The sequence below is a fragment of the Puma concolor genome, chromosome C1 (assembly GCF_028749965.1).
Source record: "Puma concolor isolate L17-30 chromosome C1, mPumCon1.1.hap2, whole genome shotgun sequence".
Taxonomy (NCBI): Eukaryota; Metazoa; Chordata; class Mammalia; order Carnivora; family Felidae; genus Puma; species Puma concolor.
In genome coordinates, this window is record NC_141674.1 from 168,687,839 (window position 1) to 168,706,821 (window position 18,983).

At 36.7% G+C, this 18,983-nt stretch overlaps 1 protein-coding gene and 1 long non-coding RNA gene across 12 annotated transcripts in view; one reads left to right on the plus strand and one right to left on the minus strand.

Annotated features, from left to right (window-relative positions):
- The window catches only part of ZNF385B (zinc finger protein 385B), a 429,607-nt gene that overhangs the window by 179,851 nt on the left and 230,773 nt on the right, over nucleotides 1–18,983 (minus strand). The gene's annotated exons all lie outside the window — the stretch shown is intronic.
- LOC147578570 (uncharacterized) overlaps nucleotides 1–18,983 on the plus strand; it is a 71,269-nt gene that overhangs the window by 44,556 nt on the left and 7,730 nt on the right. For 2 of the 5 annotated variants that reach the window (XR_015255364.1, XR_015255365.1), the window contains exons 3-4: nucleotides 14,754–14,807; nucleotides 17,796–17,844. This is a non-coding gene — a long non-coding RNA (uncharacterized LOC147578570). Of the gene's footprint in view, nucleotides 1–6,666; nucleotides 6,788–14,753; nucleotides 14,808–17,795; nucleotides 17,845–18,983 lie in introns of all 5 variants that reach the window. The other 3 variants (XR_015255367.1, XR_015255368.1, XR_015255366.1) reach the window with 3 other exon arrangements.

An 18,983-nucleotide genomic window follows, 5' to 3' on the forward strand; every position in this document is an offset into this window, starting at 1 on the left:
TACACACCAGTATATTATCTAGTAGAGTTCTGACAGGAGAGAACTTGCATTGTAACTAATGATCAATTAGACCTCAATCATCCAGTTACAAGTTTACATCCCTGGTGATTGAAGTAAATTGTACACAGGTTAGCTTTTGGTTCTGTACATTTCAATCATTATTTCTCCTCTACTGCCTATATACTTCCATGGCTTACTGTAGAACACATTTAATAACACAACATAGACTCTGGCCCCGCTGGGTGAACTGGCCAAGTATGTGACAGGACCTAGAAGCCATTTCTTTGCTGGGATGGTGGGCAATAACTTAAGTATACACAGAAGCAACTGCAGACCCTATACAGAGTCAATGATACTCAAAGTAAATGTATCTCCAAACCTTCGTGTTCCATGCACACAGCTACCTCTACTTCCACTAAACATGAGGAAAACTAAGATGGACGGGAAGTTTTAGTGGAAGGAAACAGTGGTTCTAACCAGTTATGATTAAAATACCACATTTCAGCAAATATTACAGAAGCATATGGCCACCTGAACATGCAGTTCAGGCCCCTCCTGGAGTCCTGGGAGGCCCACACAAGTGACAGACCCTGAACTGTAAGCTTCACAGTAATTCTCTGTCTTAAGAGAATCATTCATCACCTCACTCCTTAGTCTTTTCTTTCCCAATGGTTAATCAAAACAGAATCTTTCTGTCTAGAACCTTTTCACAGTTCCTTGAACATTTATGGAGCATCCTCTGACTCTTTGGCCCCATCCTCAGGTGACCTTAGTGCGCACAGAGAGAAGTCTGTGCTTTCCACGTTCAACACATACTCTTCACAAACCCTCCACGTGAATGCAAACGTATCATAATCTTGCATCTTGAAAACAATCCCCATGTGTGACAAAAGACTGATAGTGTCAGAAATAATGTTGCTCTTATCTGAACTCTTCACTGGTGGGATCAAAGTTTATATGAACGTATAGGTCATAAGAAGCTGTTTGTGGATTAAAAAATACGGGACATCTATATAAATATATCTAGCTACTCGTGACAGTAACCCAAGAGTACTACAAGTAAAAAGAAAGAAGAGGTAGCAAATGATTTCTAGCTATTATTTTGGTTAGTGCCATAGCACACTCACCAGCAAGAGTAGCAACGACATACTTGCTTTAGTTACAGTATGCTGTGCCTGTCAAGCCTGGAGTTGCCAGCAAGCATTTCAGGAAAATTTCCAAAGCTATTATTAGATGTAATACAGACTTTCCTATCTAGTTTGTAGCCCTGAGATCTCTGGCAGATGCCTTGGTGATTACAGCGGTTGTAATGCTCGGCATCTCGACAGACAGCCTGCCCCAGGACCAGCAGCAGCGACTGACTGGTGTTTTGCAGGAGGAATTTTTATTTTTATTTTTTAGATGCTTCAAAACAAGGACAAGGTCACTCTCAATGCCAGAACTTTTAGCGAAGCCATAACTTTCCCTTGTGTATCAAAGGGAAAGTACTGAAAGAAAAAATACAAAAACAAAACCAACAAACCCCGCAAAAAACAAATCTAGTTGCCAAGAAAATAAGCCTTTAAATATAGTGTTAGGAACGCTGGATATCTGGAACACACTGTTTCACATTTAAGACCAGCATCACCACCAGCACCACCAAAAATCACAGGTAATATTTATTTTACACTTACTACTCATTAGGCACTGAGGAAAATGCTTTATATTAAACTTTGCAGTATCCTGATTTTACACGTGAGGAGGACAAGACAGTCAAAGTATAATAAACCTGACCTGGTTGTAATCTGTAAGTGTGGGGTGGGTCAGGGTAGGGACCAGGGTTTACTCTCAGGCAACCTAATTGCAGAAACAATTTGTTAACTTCTGCTCTGTACCGCTTTACAGCATTGGTATGCTTGAAAAAACTCTTGATCCTGAATTTGGAACGGTAATAAAAATATAAGTTATTAGTACAAGAAAGCAAAATATTTATGCTTTCCCTCTGTTAGTTTCTAAACAGATCTTGAATATGATGATGACCACAGCACCAAAGTTTGCATACAGCTGGTTAATGTTTAGGTTTCTTAGCATTTAAAAACAGCACTTTTTGCATATTCAAAAGTAGATTAAATCAACACTACTGGAAAACAAATTCTTAGATCAATTATATTTCAAGCAAGTAAATGTAAACCCATATTAAGTTGATAAGAAAAAAAGAGAATTAATCCATATATAAGCTGTTTCTAAAAATACTTTGACTAACTAACTAACTAACTAACTATATCTAGAGGGACATATATTCTGTGGACAAAAAGAATGGTGGGAGAAACTAATGTAGCATCGTGTGTCAACGACACTAAAAAAAAAAAAAAAAAAAAAAGTAGGATATCTTGAGCTTGACCCAGTAAGTTTGTTGGTAGTCACAGTATTGGTGTAGCATATATGGAACTGTTTTGTGTGCACTGCAGGACTGAGGAAATAGATAAATATATTGCTACTGGGGGTACAAGGATTGGGAGAAAGGGAATAGAAGTACAGAATGGGGTAAGGGGAGGAAGGACCCTATAATGTTAGATTAAAATTGATGGTAGTAGCATAGCAGTACTGTACTATATAGAGCTATAACAGTACTATATACATATTGGTGTATGTATGTGTGCACATGTGCATGTGTGTGTATGTATGTTCTAGTATCCTTTGAAAGGGCCTAGAAGCAATGACGCTCCAGTAGTAATGAGCAAACCTTGCGTCCAGATCTAAGTTTTAGAACCAGGATGAATTCTAAAAGGAAATTATCTGGGTATGTCACAGAGAATGTGCTCAAACTGATGAGGACACATCAAAGAGGAACAGAAGCCAACTCTGAAGGACCCCCACTGGTCAAATTTGGTACAATTTGAGCAGTAAATGGATAATGAGAAGAATAGATTATAATAATATTGAATTGAAAAGTATATTCATAAGTACATAGTGATACTAAAAATATCTTTTCTTAACGGGAGAGGAGGAAGGAGAAAAAAGCAAAGCAAATCAACTAATAAATGTAAAAGGAATGATAGAAGTAGAAAACCAGAATTTGATAAGCACATAACAATAACCAAATCAGGTAACCGTCATCAATGGATACTAAAACCACTGGGTAAAAAAAGTGGGGAACTGGATATTCGCACAGTCTCAAAGTATCACTATGAAGATTATATTTGTGTTACAAAAGGGAAAAAGTTGCTTTACAGTGGAAAAATCATGCAGATACTACTTTTACCTTAACATCACCAGTAATGAGCACACTGATATCCTATGTCTCCTGAGAAGGACACAAGATTACTTATATACATATCCTGTCAAAATGCCTAATCTAAATCTAATTATGAAGAAACAATTAAAAAAAATCCAAAATGAAGGACATTCTGCAAAATTAAACTGATTTTTTCAGTAATCAGCGATTACTGTTTCAGAACAGCGATACCTGCAAAAATAAAGTTGGAGACCCGTTTGATTTAAAGGAGACTAAAAAACTATGACAAATAACACAGTATATAATCCAGACTGGATCCTTTAGTGAAAAAGAAGGAAGGAAAGGAAATAATATTGTTTATAACAATATTATTGGGACAACTGGGGAAATATGAGTAGACTATTATATAACAGTATTCTATCAGTATTGCTCTATCAGTACTCCCAGGTATTTTGCAGAGAATGTCCTGTTCTTAGAATATCCATAACTGAAGCATTTAGGGATGAAGAGTCTAGATGTCCATAATAATTCTCAAATGGTTTGGCATGAGAATATATATGTACATATATATGCATATTAGTGATATAAATGTATGAACATAAATAATTGAAGCAAAAATCCATATTCTATATACTTTACAGAGTAGGAGAGCCAATACTTGTGTGGAAAAGTTATTATTAAGTAAATATTTAGGTGAGGGGGTAGGATGTAGGTGTTCCCTTGTACTATTTTTGCAATTTGATATGGTTTGAGATTGATCAGAATAAAAGTTGGGGGATATTACAATGAAACTGTAATATTTAGGCTCCCTTTGAAAATAAAGATCTCAGCAAATTGCCAAGTGGGAGAATATATTGTTAGGGAGATGATGGAAGAGTAGACAACTACCTGAAACAGCTTCAGCTGAGCAGTGGAACTGAACAAGTGAATTCATGAGGTTCTACTTAGTGTTATAATTTGTAAACTAAGAAAAAATAGAAACAGGAAAAAAAATAATGGATGTTAGCTTGACTTGAATTTAAATTTTTAGTTTTTTTTTTTTCTTTTTGAATACAATGGTATGACAGCTACCAACTGAGGTCAAACTCATGGATTATTTAGTCTGAATTATCTAATTTCTAGTTCAAACATTATCAATGCATTTTATCCATCAAAAGATATATTTTCCCTTAACTTTTATTATAGCTTTATTAAAGGTGAATTTTCCATACTGATTCCAAGGGGCACATGCATCCCCAATGTTTTTAGCAACACCATCAACGATAGCCAAATTATGGAAAGAGCCCAAATGTCCATCTACTGATGAAAGGATAAAGAAGATGTGGTATATACACAATAGAATATTACTCAGCCATAAAACAGAATGAAATCTTACCATTTGTAATGACGTGGATGGAGCTACAGTGTATTATATATGCTAAGTGAAATAAGTCACCCAGAGAAAGACAAACACCATATGATTTCACACATATGTGGAATTTAAGAAACAAAACAGATGAACATAGAGGAAGGGAAGGAAAAAAAACAGAGGGGGAGGCAAACCATAAGAGACTCTTAACTGAGGAGAACAAACTGAAGGTTGATGGAGGGAGGTGGGTGGGAGGTGGACTGGATGGTTAATGGGTATTAAGGAGGACACTTATTGTGATGAGCCCTGGGTGTTTTATGTAAGTGATGAGTCACTAAATTCTACTCCTGAAACCAATACTATACTAATGTTAACTAACTTGAATTTAAATAAAATCTTGTAAAGAAAAAAAAAAAAAAACACATGGTATTTCCTAAATCCTCTTTGAATCTTTTAAAAAATTTTTTGTTAGAGGTCTGTACTACCTACCATGGCAATGATTTCCATAGTGTGACTACTGCATGGGAAAGTAATTCTTTTTATTTATTATATTTTATTTGCCTCTTTAGACCTCCAAAGATTTCCCTTTGTGGTACTTTTCAGGGATTTGATGAACAAGTATGTTCAGTCCTATCCATATGCTATAACATTTTATAGTTTTCAATCATATTCCTTTGTGTTTCCAGCTTGAAGAAATGGCACCCTAATCTTTTTAATGGCCTTTGCTATTGCCATTTCAATGTCACCTCACTCACTTTTAATTGCCCTTCCTCAATCTTCCCCTCAAACTTCCCCATGAGTTAGTTATATTTTCTAGAGGCAAAACAACTAGAAGAGAACATAATTCTCTAAATATTTACAGTTTCATTTCTGAGACCTTGATTTCCAGCAGTTATTTATTTTTTTAATGAAAGATAGCCTTTGTTTTTAACTGTAACTTAGTTTAAGCTACAAGGGACAAATTGGCTTTTCTTGTAGTAGAAATGGACTCTTGGAAATTACCACTGTATAAATATAAAATAGAAGTCAAATTTTATCCCTCAAAAGTGTTATGTTACACATGCACACAGCAAAATTGAACTTTTATGGTCTCTAAACATTCAGGATCTATTTCTGATACTTAAAATTTTTTTCATGTTTATTTTTTGAGAGAGAGAGAGAGAGACAGAGAGAGACAGAGAGAGACAGAGATAGAGTGGGGGAATGGCAGAGAGAGGGAGACATAGAATCTGAAGCAGGCTTCAGGCTCCAAGCTGTCAGCACAGAGCCTGACGCAGGGCTTGAACCCACAAACCACGAGATCATGCCCGGAGTGGAAGCTGGACAATCAACCAACCGAGCCACCCAGGTGCCCCTATTTCTGATATTTTTAATCTTATAATGTAATCCTCATATGCAAAGTTTGAGAGGCAAAAAATCATTTTATAGCCTGCTTGTCCTTATAGAGAAGTCTTGCCAAACACAGCAAAGCTTTTGCAACCCTCAGAGTTGGTGAGCCAAATGAAGGTCGAGCCCTTCCATCTCAGAATTCACAGTGATCAGAGGGTCTCATGGCCTGAGATGCTTTCAGTGTAGGTGGGAAGAAGACCTAACTGTCAATGGTTATCTGCCCCCATTCATCCTTGGCACGAGTGTGAGCAACATGTAGCTCTCTTAGCAGCACAGCCTCAAAGAATTTGATTCAATTCTAGCCTGGAAGTTATTGAGAACAGCATCTTGCAAGGCTGTAAGAAACCATATTAAAACTGAAGACTGCTTTAGAATGAAATTGCATTTTCAGAGATATTGAAAACTAGTCTGAAAAAAAACATTTGAAACAAGACAACTATACTTAGAGATATTATAAGCCACACATCCTTTGGGACCACAAAATCATAATATTAGAACTTGGAGGAATGTTGAAAAATTATTTGATCTGGTTTTCTACCTTGAGCCACTTGTAACAGTATATGTTTTAAGAGAGTAAATAGGATTCTGTTTTTGGAGATCTCTAGGGTATAAGGCACATCTTCCTCCCTTCTAATGGTCAATAATGTTCTTCCCCTTCACCCATGTATTCTCATGCCTTAACAGCCCTATCCTCATTTTTTTCCCCTTCTCATAGGGCCTGTGTTCCACAATGATCTTATTCTTCTTTGAATCAATATGCAGCATAATCTATCTGCCAGTTCTCCAAGAGTGATCTGTGGACCCCTACAGGTCTGGAGAGATACCTCAGGGGGTCTGTGAGTTCAAAACTATTTTCATAATCCTAAAACTTTTTTGTGTGAGCCTTTTTCACTTTGTTGACATTTGGACTGATGGTACAAAAACAATAGTGTATACATTTGCTGATGCCTTAGAGAGCAAAGGAGGTGGCACCAAGCTATAGCATCAGTTCTTGCCTTTACCACTAATACTCAGTTAAAATTTTTATTTTTAATCTTAAGAATGGCTTTTAAAATGCAATAAAAATGTTTAATTTCATTAAGTCAACCCTTCAATAAACATCTGCTGAATATTCTATGTGACAAAATGGAAAGTACACATAAAAAAGCACATTTTCTGTCCACAGTAGTATCATGGTTGTCTCAAAAAAAAAAAAAAAAGGCTCTGTGTGATTGAGCTATGAATTGAAATAGCCATTTTTTTCATGGAACACCATTTTATTCGAAAGAGTGGCAGAGGAACTATAGTTTTAGACTTGGCAATTTGGCAGACTTTCTTTAAAAAAAAAAGAAGTGAATCTTCAAGGGAAGATTAGTATTTTGGAAAACTATTATCACCACTGTGAGTTTGACAGTCCTGCAAGGTTTTTCTGATGAGACTGATATTAATCTTAATTATTAATGAATGTGATTTTTCGATATTATATAAGGAAATGTGTCAGTATTTGAAGGATTTTCTTATCCCAGGAAACCAATATTTTTGAAATGACTAATGAAGTATGTTACGGAATCATGAAGAGTTGTAAGATCCATTTAAAGTATAGACAGATCGGGGCGCCTGGGTGGCGCAGTCGGTTAAGCGTCCTACTTCAGCCAGGTCATGATCTCGCGGTCCGTGAGTTCAAGGCCCGCGTCAGGCTCTGGGCTGTATGGCTCAGAGCCTGGAGCCTGTTTCCGATTCTGTGTCTCCCTCTCTCTCTGCCCCTCCCCCGTTCATGCTCTGTCTCTCTCTGTCCCAAAAATAAACAAACGTTGAAAAAAAAAAATAAAGTATAGACAGATCAATGCATTTCTTATAGTATGAAAAGATCACTGATACGGTTTCAGACTCCAACGTTGCTACTAATATTTGAAAAACGACCACTTATTAAATTCAAATGAATATCAAATTCAAAGGGCTACTACACAACAATAAAAAGAAATGAATTACTGGTGCTTGTAACAATAAGAATACATCTCAAAGAATTTATGCTTTGAGACAGTGAAAGAGGCCAGTAATATATGGTTCTTTGATATAAAAGTTTGGAGAAGGCAAACTACAGTTATGGAGAACAGCTCACTGGTTCCCAAGGGTTAGGGGTAGAAAGAGGGTGTGACTACAACGGCACAGCACAAAGGAAATTTTTAGGGTTACAAAACTGAATTGTATATATAATCTTATATATATATATATAATCTTATATATATATATAATCTTATATAAATCTACATATATATGAAAATTCCTAGAACAATAAAAACAGCCCATTTTACTGTGTTAAAAGAAAAAATCATACAGCACAATGTTAGCTCACAGAAGATACACAATAAATGTTAGCTACATACATGTAGGAAATTCAAAATCCTGAGTGCCATTTTCAAGCCCCTTACTTAATTTGATTCTTTGATTAGATTCTACATTTGTAGATAAACAAACCCCCAAATATTTCCCCTGATGATACTGAAGCTCAGTCACATTTGGGAACTGCTAGTCTTGTGAAAATAAAGGGGAAGCTCAAATCCTGAAGTTTGCTTCCAGTCCTGCTTCTAACCATAGGAAAGCAAATATAATCCATTCAATCATCACTGTCCGCGATACCGTGAAGTTCTATTTGTCAGTACTGCCAGAGTTTGATGAAGGTACTGATAGCCGTTAACTTGTGATTGCTATATCCATGCCTTATGCCAAGATCTATCTGTACTCAGTTCTCTCATTTGAATCTCAGAAAAACCCTACCAGTGAGGTCATATCATTTTGAGATCACATAGCTCATAGTCAGACCACAAAAGGAATGCGTGCAGCCACTGTGTGAAGCGAGCTCTGCGTGTAAGTTATCAAGGCCCAGTATCTACTAAAAATAGATGTAACAGGAAAACTTCCTTTTATCCTATATCCTGTAAGTCACAAGTCTTTTGAAACTCACTTTTGAAGAATTTTCTATTTTAAACAATTTGTGATCAAAGATTTACTCTCATTGTGGAAATTCGAATCAAGACGTCAAATTCTTCAAAGGTAATTTTGGCAACTATGTATTCCTATCATTTCTTGGATTATGGGTAACAGGATTGGAACATTAGACTAAAATAAAACATGAAGTCTAAGACCATCATCTAATCAAACAAACCTGCTCATGATTCATGGACTCCATCATACTCTAGATCTCCTATTTTCCCCCAAATCATCCTTTTTGGCATCTTTCCTATCATAGTGTGTTTGAAACCTTAACGTAGGATATCACAGACTTAAATTCTGTTACATCTTACAAAGACCACATGATTTTTTTAAAAGTTTGTTGTAAAATTTTTAAAAAAGTGTAAAAAACTGCACTTAATTTCTCATTATTATTTATTGGCAAGCGGATGCTTTCATTTGAGGCAGTGTCAGTCTTGTGTGCAATTCGTCAGAGAATGAGACATCAGAATTTTTAATGGTAGGAGTTTGGTGGGAAATATTAAAATACTATGGTCACACACCATATCACCACCTTATTAGACTTATAAAGCAAATGGGAGAACCGTCTGACTTCACTCTGGCTCAGCAGAGCATCCGGACAACTTCTGTAACTTCTAGGAGGCGTGCAGTGTGCACGCAAGCTTATGAAGGAGAAACTCTGACAGAATGGTTGAGGAACGCTGACCTTCTCAGGGCTTATTCTCATCTGGTTTTTATTCCTAATTCTTGGACTGCTGATACAAGAAAGCCATCACTGTCAAATAACCTTCTATCAATCTGGGGAAACATCAGCACATCTCACTATCTTTTATGTATTTGATGTACTTAGTAATAATAAGAACTAATACTGACTGAGGTCTATGTGTCAGGCAAACTGCTAAGGGTTTCATATGCACCATCACATAACAGGGAGAGTTTTGAGAGAGTCCCTGAGAAGCAGTTACCCGCCCCGCCCCCCGCCTTTTTTTAATGTTTATTTGTGTGTGTGTGTGTGTGTGTGTGTGTGTGTGTGTGAGAGAGAGAGAGAGAGAGAGAGAGAAGGAGCAATCTGGGGAGGGGCAAGAGAGAGGGAGACACAATCCGAAGCAGGCTCCAGGCTCTGAGTTGTCAGCATAGAGAGTGACGCAGGGCTCGAACCCATGAACCATGAAATCATGACCTGAGCTGAAGTCGGATGCCTAAACGACTGAGCCACCCAGGCGTCCCTACAGTTACTCTTTAAAAAAAATTTTTTTTGTTTATTTATTTTTGAGAGAGAGAGAGAGAGAGAGAGAGAGCACAAGTGGGGGAGGGGCAGAGAGAGAGGGTGACACAGACTCCAAAGGAGGCTTCAGGCTCTGAGTTGTCAAGACAGAACCCGATGACCTGGGAGATCATGACCTGAGCTAAAGTCAGAAGTTCAACTGACTGAGCCACCCAGGTGCCACCCACTCCCCTGCCCCTGAGTAGCAGTTACTCTTGAGACTCAAGCTTTGTGGTTCCCCAAACAGTTCATGAGGATCCACAAAGTGCCAAAAGCCTAGAGACTGCTGATGCCCTCTGAAGTGGCTTCTCCATCCTGACCTGTTGAAGCCCCCTCTTCCTAAAAGTCCTAGTTCAGGTTCCACCTCTTCTATAGAGCCTTCTCATCAGCCCAGCTGGACGTGTACTTCCCCTTCTTGGAGTATAGTAGAGCAGGGACTACAGACAGGTGTCTCTGGAGACCTGCAGGGCCAGACCTGTGCCCCTTTAGGAAGGGGACTCAGAAGGGTAGGCCTTATGAAACTGTACTTGTATACACATCCATGTACATCTTCTCTCTGTAGAGGAGACCAAAGGTTTTCATTTGATTATTAAAGGGAATCATAACCCTTGGGGTTTATTTAAGAACCACATTAGGTCTAATCTATTCCATCTGGTCTGTTCCACTGCCTTCACCACATATCGGCATCTTGCCCCTGATAGCGAAAACACTGCAATGTTTTCTAGCCTGCTTTCCTGCCTCTGCCTCGCTCCTATATTCCATCCTGCACAATGCTGCTACAGGGATCCTTTAAATATGCAAATCCGATGTTATATTCGACTCTGTGTCCCGTTACACACTTAACAGTGTGTTGGGCACAAGTAGTGCTCAATAAATATCCACTGAAGAAATGGATGGCTAAATGAACTCCTGCTTACAGTCTGAGTCTTCAGCTGAGGACCCCACTATAAACCTGACTTGCTCCCTGTGACACCGAAGACGTTTGGCCTTGGCACTGTAGTAAAAGTGTAATGAAATACAGGCTACTGTGCCAAGACAACATCACAATCTCCAATTTGTGAAGGAAATACATTAACAAAATATATTCCTAGTTTAAATGTCACAGATAAACAGATTACCATAAGGTTAGTAGGTGAGTGGCATTGAGTTCATTATTATTATGGTTTTAAAGTATTTTTTATTGAATTTTTTTTAGAATGGCCAGGAATATCTTCCTTTGAGAAGAAGATTTCAATGAATATACCATTTTAATATAATTATAGATAAAAGCAAAGCTGTAATCTAGAAGCAGAAAACCTTTAGCAATTAAAATTTCATACATTTTTTTTTTTAGTTGTTAGTGTCAGATGTCACAGCTTTGACTTTTTTTTTAATGTTTATTCATTTCTGAGAGAGAGACAGAGAGACAGAGAGAAACAGAGCATGAGTGAGGGAGGGGCAGAGAGAGGGAGACACAGAATCCAAAGCAGGTTCCAGGCTCTGAGCTGTCAGCACAGAGCCTGATGCAGGGCTTGAACCCATTAGCCGTGAGATCATGACCTGAGCTGAAGTCGGACACTTAACTGACTGAGCCACCCAGGTGCCCCAATGGCTTTGACTTTTAGACAGGAGAAGACTGCTTGCCCTCCAGGTAAGGCTGATATAAACTTGTCCTAGCTTCCAGAAATTCAAATTTTCCATATTACATTTTATCTATATGTGAATAGAATGCTAACAACTGTGCGTTTCTGCTATAGTCTGGAACATTCCCCAGAGAAAACTGATCAGGTTTCCTAGTAGGCACAAAAGAGCCTAGGAAACCCTAATGAGGCTGAAGTTGTCCCTATAAATAGCCTAGAATGCTCAAGTTCCCTGAACCCCAAGATGCCTTTCTTTCTTTCCTTTTTTCTTTTCCTTTCTTTTTTTTCGTCTACATGTGTGAAGACATCTTTGTTTCCTCAATTCTTAGAATCTATATTTATTGGTTTCTTCCCAGATGACTTTATATATATATTTTTCTCAATAAAATGCATTTATTTTAAAGAACTGTCAAGTAGATTTCCATATGTGGATGCTGTTACATTATTTTTCCCCAGTTTCATGGAAAAATAGTTGACATACATCACTGTATAAATTTAAGGCATACAGCAAGACGGTTTGATTTACATATATTGTAAAATGATTACCACAGTAGGTTCAGCTAACATCTATCTTCTTATAGAGATACAATAAAAAGAAAAAAGGAAAAAAATTTCTTCTTATGATGAGAACTCATAGGATACTCTCTTAACAGCTTTCCCTTATATCACACAGCAGTGTTAGCTCTAGTTGTCATGATGTACATTATATCCCTAGTTTTTGTATATCTTATAAGTGGAAGTTTGTACTTTTGACCTCTTCAGTTGTTTTATGTCTTCGCTCTTTGTAAATGATGTTCTATAAACATGAGGATGGGGTGCAGATATCTCTTTGAGTATGTTTTGTTTCCTTTGGATATATTCCCAAAAGTGAAATTCTCGGATCACATGGTAATTCTTTTTAGTCTTTTGAAGATCCTCCATACTATTTTCCATAGTGGTTGTATCAAGTTACAGTCCCACTAACAGTGCACAAGGGGTCACTTTTCTTCTCATCCATGCTAGCATTTGTCTCTTGTCTTTTTGATGATGGCCAATTAAAAAAGTTTGAAGTGACATATCATTATGGTTTTAATTTATATTTCCCTAATGACTAGTGATGTTGAGCATCTTTTCATGTACCTGTTGTCCTTTTGTATATCTTCTTTGTAGAAATTTCTATACAGGTCCCTAAAGCCCCTTTAATCTTAAAGCCAAGCCAAGCCATGTCCAACCTGAAGCTTCTAGCCTGGAGCTGCTCAGACCTGTCTAGAGCCCCCTGGCTCCTGACCTGCATACCATACAGCTAAGTCTTAAGACTTACAGATCACTAAGCTCCAAATCATCAAGAGGTGATCAGAAAGCCATAATCTCCTGCTTTATGGCTGTGGTACTGAAGTAAGGTTTCCTTCAATAGCAGCTATACCAAAGACAAAAAAGAGTAGGTATGTGGCTGAGAAGATCCCAGGGATGGGGGAAAACAGAACAGGATGTTTACGTCTACAGAGTATGTGCATAAATCTCATAAGTTAAGGACTACCTACATAAAAAAGCCAAACAAGTGCTAACAGCATTATAACTCAATAAACAAAATAGGAGGAGCACGTGTAGCTCAGTCTGTTAAGTGTCTGACTCTTAAGTTCAGATCAGGTCATGATCTCACGGTTTGTGGTTTGAGCTCTGCATCAGGGTCTGTACTGACAGCATGGAACCTGCTTGGGATTCTCTCTCTTCCCTCTCTCTGCCCCTCCCCTGCTCTTGCTCTCTCTCTGTCTCTCTTAAAATAAATAAATAAAACTTTTTTAAAAATTGAAAAAAATAAAATGTATAAAATGGAAAACTATGATCTATGCAGATAGAAATAAACTAGTGGAGAAACTAATGAGGAATAGGATATTTTTATGGTTTCAAAGTAACTCCCTACAAAATGCTTACTAGTTGTAAGGGGAAATAAAAGAGTAACTCTATGGTTGAAAAGCTCGGAAAACACCAACTTTATAAAGTAATCAAAGTGAACATCATCACTAATAAGAGAAATTAAAATCACCTGAGACCTTGCAGGATTCAATCAGAGGAATGTAGCATCGATTTCATATAATTCCTGTCCACAATTTATAACCTAAGGTTAATCAGGAGGAAACATAAAATAAATCCAAATTGGCCTACTAATTTTCAAGAGTCAAGATCATGAAAATTAAAAAAAAAAAAAAATACAGAGAGAGAGAAACCACTGGCAAACTATTCCAACTACAGGAAACTAACCAGACATAGTAACTAAATGAAATGAGAGATTTTGAAACAGATTGCTTTACTATAAATAGATCTCTTAACTATTAAGACAACTGTTAAAACCTGAATGATGTCCAAAGAGAAGAGGTAGGAATTCATCTATGTTAATTGCCCAACTATATTGATTGTATTCTAGTTTACTGACTTGTTTATAAAAAATAAATACTAAGATATTCTTAGGTAATAGGAAACTCACTCAGAAAAATAAATGTTCTTGATATAATATTACATCTTTCCTAACATTTGATTTTATCAAAAATTTTAGTCCTTCTATGGAAAGGTATACCAGATAAACAAGATACACCAGATAAAATACTAAGTGAAAATATGAAAGTACAGAATATACCATATGCTACTATTTGTGTGCCTGCAAACATATATATGTACGTGTGTTTGTGTGTCTATGTGTGTTTTGTTTTAGTTTTTTGTTTTGTTTTACTCTGCAACAAAGCATAAAATCTGTTAGCAAAGTTTGTTTGGAGGAAAGAGGATTAAGGACTTGGGGGAGAGGAAAGAAAAATTTTACTTTTAATTACATATCTTTCTATATTCTTAAGTTTTCCCATGTTATATTTTAGTTTAAACATTTTTAAGTTAAGCTTAATAAAATAAAATCAGTACAAAGTAAAATTTTAAAACATAATTCCAATCATGATATCTATTTGCATCTCCCAATACAAGTATCCTTCCTCTCCACTTTTCCAGGCTAGGAGAAAAGAAACATCATCCCTGGAGACCCAGTGCTTAGCACAGAGCCTGGTACGAAGGAGGCAATAATTACATATTATTGAATAAATGCATGAGCCAGTAATTCATATACATAACCATTTCACAGCTATATGATTTCATCATTGTTTTCTTTTTGAGGCATAGAAGACCTGTGAGTCTTGTCATGTCTGTAATATGTTGTCTATACTCAATGTAACAAAGTTCTTCTCTGAAGATTCTAGAAGACCACAAAAGCAGAGTGAGAGATTTCACTTGGAAAGATTGAATGTTAAGTAATATGTTTTTGAAGAAGGGAGGATGTTTAAAGTATGAAAGAGAGAAATAAATTGTGATTCCCATGTGATATCCATGTTTAGAACATTGGTCTATGGAAAACTTTTGCTTGATAAATAGGGTTTCTATATTCAGGGATGAACACAAAAAATGAGCATTGGTGAGAGAAGGTGCCATACGTTATTCAAGATAAGGGATGCTTGAAGATAAATAAAAGCCCAAGTAATAAATATATTGGTAAGTGCTGAAAGGGTAACATGATATCCTTCATGCTTGGGCTTGGTGCACAGGCTGTGGGATTATTGTTGAAAAAGGAATCCTATAACGAACTGTCATTTTGAAAGCAGCACTTTGCCTTTTTCAGTCATTTGGCTGTATCAGTAACTCACATTTATTCCATACACAATGGATAATTCACTGTCTTTATCAGAAGTAGAAAAAAGCAAATCAATAAGGTAGGGAGGTGAGAAACCAAGACACAAAAGTCTTTTGTGGTTATCTACGTAACATTATGAATTTTCTTTGAATCCATGTGTCACAGCATAAGACCTGGCTGACTGATAGCTAAACATTTCCCTGTCTTATTAGACAGCTAAGCGGCATTAAATCTACTAGACAATTGATACAGTCATACCCTGATAAAAGGGAAAAATTGATTAAGGCAAAAAGCAGCATAATAGTTATCAGTATCAAAATGGCAAACATTTGGAAATAACGCCAATTGTTGATTCCCCTTTGTCACTGACATTACTCAAGGATGAAAACACAAAGACATAGATTAATTTAACTGCATAATATAGGAAAAACACATTGACTTGCTTAAATAATTCTCACTTTAATATCTTCAGGATGCGTGTTTTCTCCCAAGATTTTTTTTTTTACCATTTGAAGAAAATCTGGCAAAAAGGTCAAATTAAGGGGCGCCTGGGTGGCTTAGTTGGTTAAGCGTCTGACTCAATTTTGGCTCAGGTCATGATCTCAGGGTTTATGAGTTCAAGCCCCATGTCAGGCTCTGGGCTGACGGTGTGGAACCTGCTTGGGATTCTCTGTCTCTCTCTTTCTCTCTCTCTCATTCTCTCTTTCCCTCTCTCTCATTCTCTCTCTCTCTTTCTCTCTCAGAAAATAAATAAACTTTTTTTTTTAAAGTGACTTTTAAAAAAAGGGTCAAATTAAACACATTGTCTGTAAAGTTAGGTAACTAACATAGAGTAAGCTATTTTTTTTGAGATATAATTGACACGTAACATTATATTAGTTTCAGGTGTACAATATGATTATTTGGCATTTGTAGGGATAAACTTATTTTTAAACAATATGTAAATTATATTTTGAAACAGTATGTTCCAGAATGTGTTTTCAGATAAAAAAAAATTTCTAAATGTAAACCAATGTATTTAGTGGTTAATCTGGAAAAAAATGCAGTTACTAAACATATATACTAACAGTGTCCAAAAAGTCTAGAAACATGGGTAAAATAAGATATGTGTTGTACTTTTTTAGATTAATAATTGGACATATTGCTTTGCATTTAGAAGTACTTCATCTAAAATGTGTCTGGAGGCTGAAGAAAAGTACACCAAACAAAATATTATAAAATATAGCTAACACACAGTATAAAAATAAGTTTATATTTTTTCCAGCCTCATGGACATACTATATTATACAGTACATAAGCCACTCAATCTCTTTTACTATAATGAATGAATGAGCAAAATTCCAATAAGACAGTCTCTGAGACTAAGTTTTTTGTGAGAACTCCAAATATGATGTATAACTTGGTAAAGGATGTCAATGTTGCTCTGTAAAGGCTTCCTAGGTCCTTGGTGGTAAACCTATAGCATCATAACACGTGTATGGATTGGTGTTAAAGTAGCAGCTAAGGTGTGAACCCAATCACTGTGGATATTGTGGAAAACTTAAAGAAGATTATTGTCCTCAGGGAAAGTGGCTAATATTAGTTTCCCTTTTCTTTATCAGGTACACCTCTTCATAGAAAAAAAATAAGGGAGGAGCACCTGGGTGGCTCAGTCAGTTAAGTGTCCAACTTCAGCTCAGGTCATGATCTCATGGTTCGTGGGTTCAAGCCCCACATCAGGCTCTGCACTGACAGTGTGGAGTCTGCTTGGGATTCTCTTTCTCTCTTTCTCTCTCTCTCTCTCTGCCTCTTCCCAACTCATGCTTTTTTTTCTCTCTCTCTCATAAAATAAATTAATGAAACTTAAAAAAAAGAAAAAATAAGGAAAAAAGAGTCAGGAAGAAATAAAAAATACATTCCATAGGAGTGTTTCTTCTTATTGTTTAGAAAGACAGAGCTTCATTGGGCATGCCAAAAATGTACTATCAGAGAAAAGTTTTAGTCTTAGTTAGACAAAAACTAGGATTGTTGAGCTTCCTTTCAGCATATCAGGTGATTACCCAACTCTGGCTTAGACCAAGCATTTCTCATAGCTTTGGATATATAACAACGGCTATGACTTTATAGGTAGTGGTAGAGTCTGTAGTTGCAACTGCTCAGATACATAAATAATGCCTACCACTATTAGGACAACTTTTTCATGATTATGTGGTTTCAGTTTTCATAGTTTCAGTGAGCATTTTTCCAGAGTCCAGGTCTATACTACTAGTATAAGGTACATGTTCAATGATCTTTAAAACCATAATTTCTACTGAATCCCCTAATCGAGAATCATGTGGTTTATCCCTAGTATTAACATTGAGCTTGGAACTGTTTCATGTGTGTTTCAGAGACTTGAACAGTCTGCCAGTAGGATTCTGGGAAACACTACTTTTACAAGTAAGTATTTATGGAACTTCTATTAAATAAAAGCAACACATTACTAACAGTGAGGCTTTAAACTGCTTGCCTGAGCAGCCAGGAAATTGGGCGCTATGGTTATTACTGTAACTCTCATAGTCACTCTCATCCTAACAATGGAATCATTTGCTGGACCCATAGACTCTGACACTCAGCCTTTGTAATTTGCATATCTGCTTCCCAACTAGATGAACAGTACCCCAAACACTAACATATTTTATTAATTTCTCAATCGCTACACATACAAGCATATAATAAATACTCAGAAACAATTTTTTGAGTGACTGACAACAATAATACTAAATAGAGTAACATGAATACCTCATATATTTATTTAGTAATCTTGACAGTTCAGAATTCAGCTAAGGTCCAGAAAATGTGCCTCTGCCCACCCCCACCCCCACCTCTCAGAAAAGCATCAGAAGATTAAAGATCCTTAAGAGAGTCCTTGAGGTCTCAAAGTCTAGCTTAGAAAAAACTTAAGACATAAACTCCTTAAGGGCAGGAGGATTTTCTCTTTGCTTACCTCAATTTTCTCAGGGCCTTTACTGCGCAGAATAGATGATCAATAAAAATGTGTTGGGCAAATGACTACAGTGATGGTTATGCCTTTTCTAAATGAACAGAGAAATGAAAATAGTTGAATTCAGAACTAGGTGCTAGAGTTGCTACAGACATGTACAGCTGAGACACCTGCCAGTCAATGTCACAGAATACCAGCAGACCATAAAAACACATGGTCAAAAATGCAGAAGTATGGCAAGTTGGAACCATTCTTTTTTTTTTTAAGTAAATTTTTATTTACTAATTTTTGAGAGAAAGAGAGAGAGAGAGGGGCAGAGAATCCCAAGCAGGCTCCGTGTTATCAATGTAGAGCCCAACACAGGGCTCAAACTCGTGAACAGTGAGATCATGTCATGACCTGAGCTGAAATCAAGAGGCAGGCACTTAACTGACTGAGACACCCAGGCACCCCAAGTTGGAACCATTTCTTTTAGAAACAAACAGATCCCAACCCCTCACTAGACTCTGTGGATTACCACTACATAGTTCAACAATTAACATTTGCATTAAGGATTCTGAGTTAAAATTTTTAAATGTCTAGAACATTAAAAAAA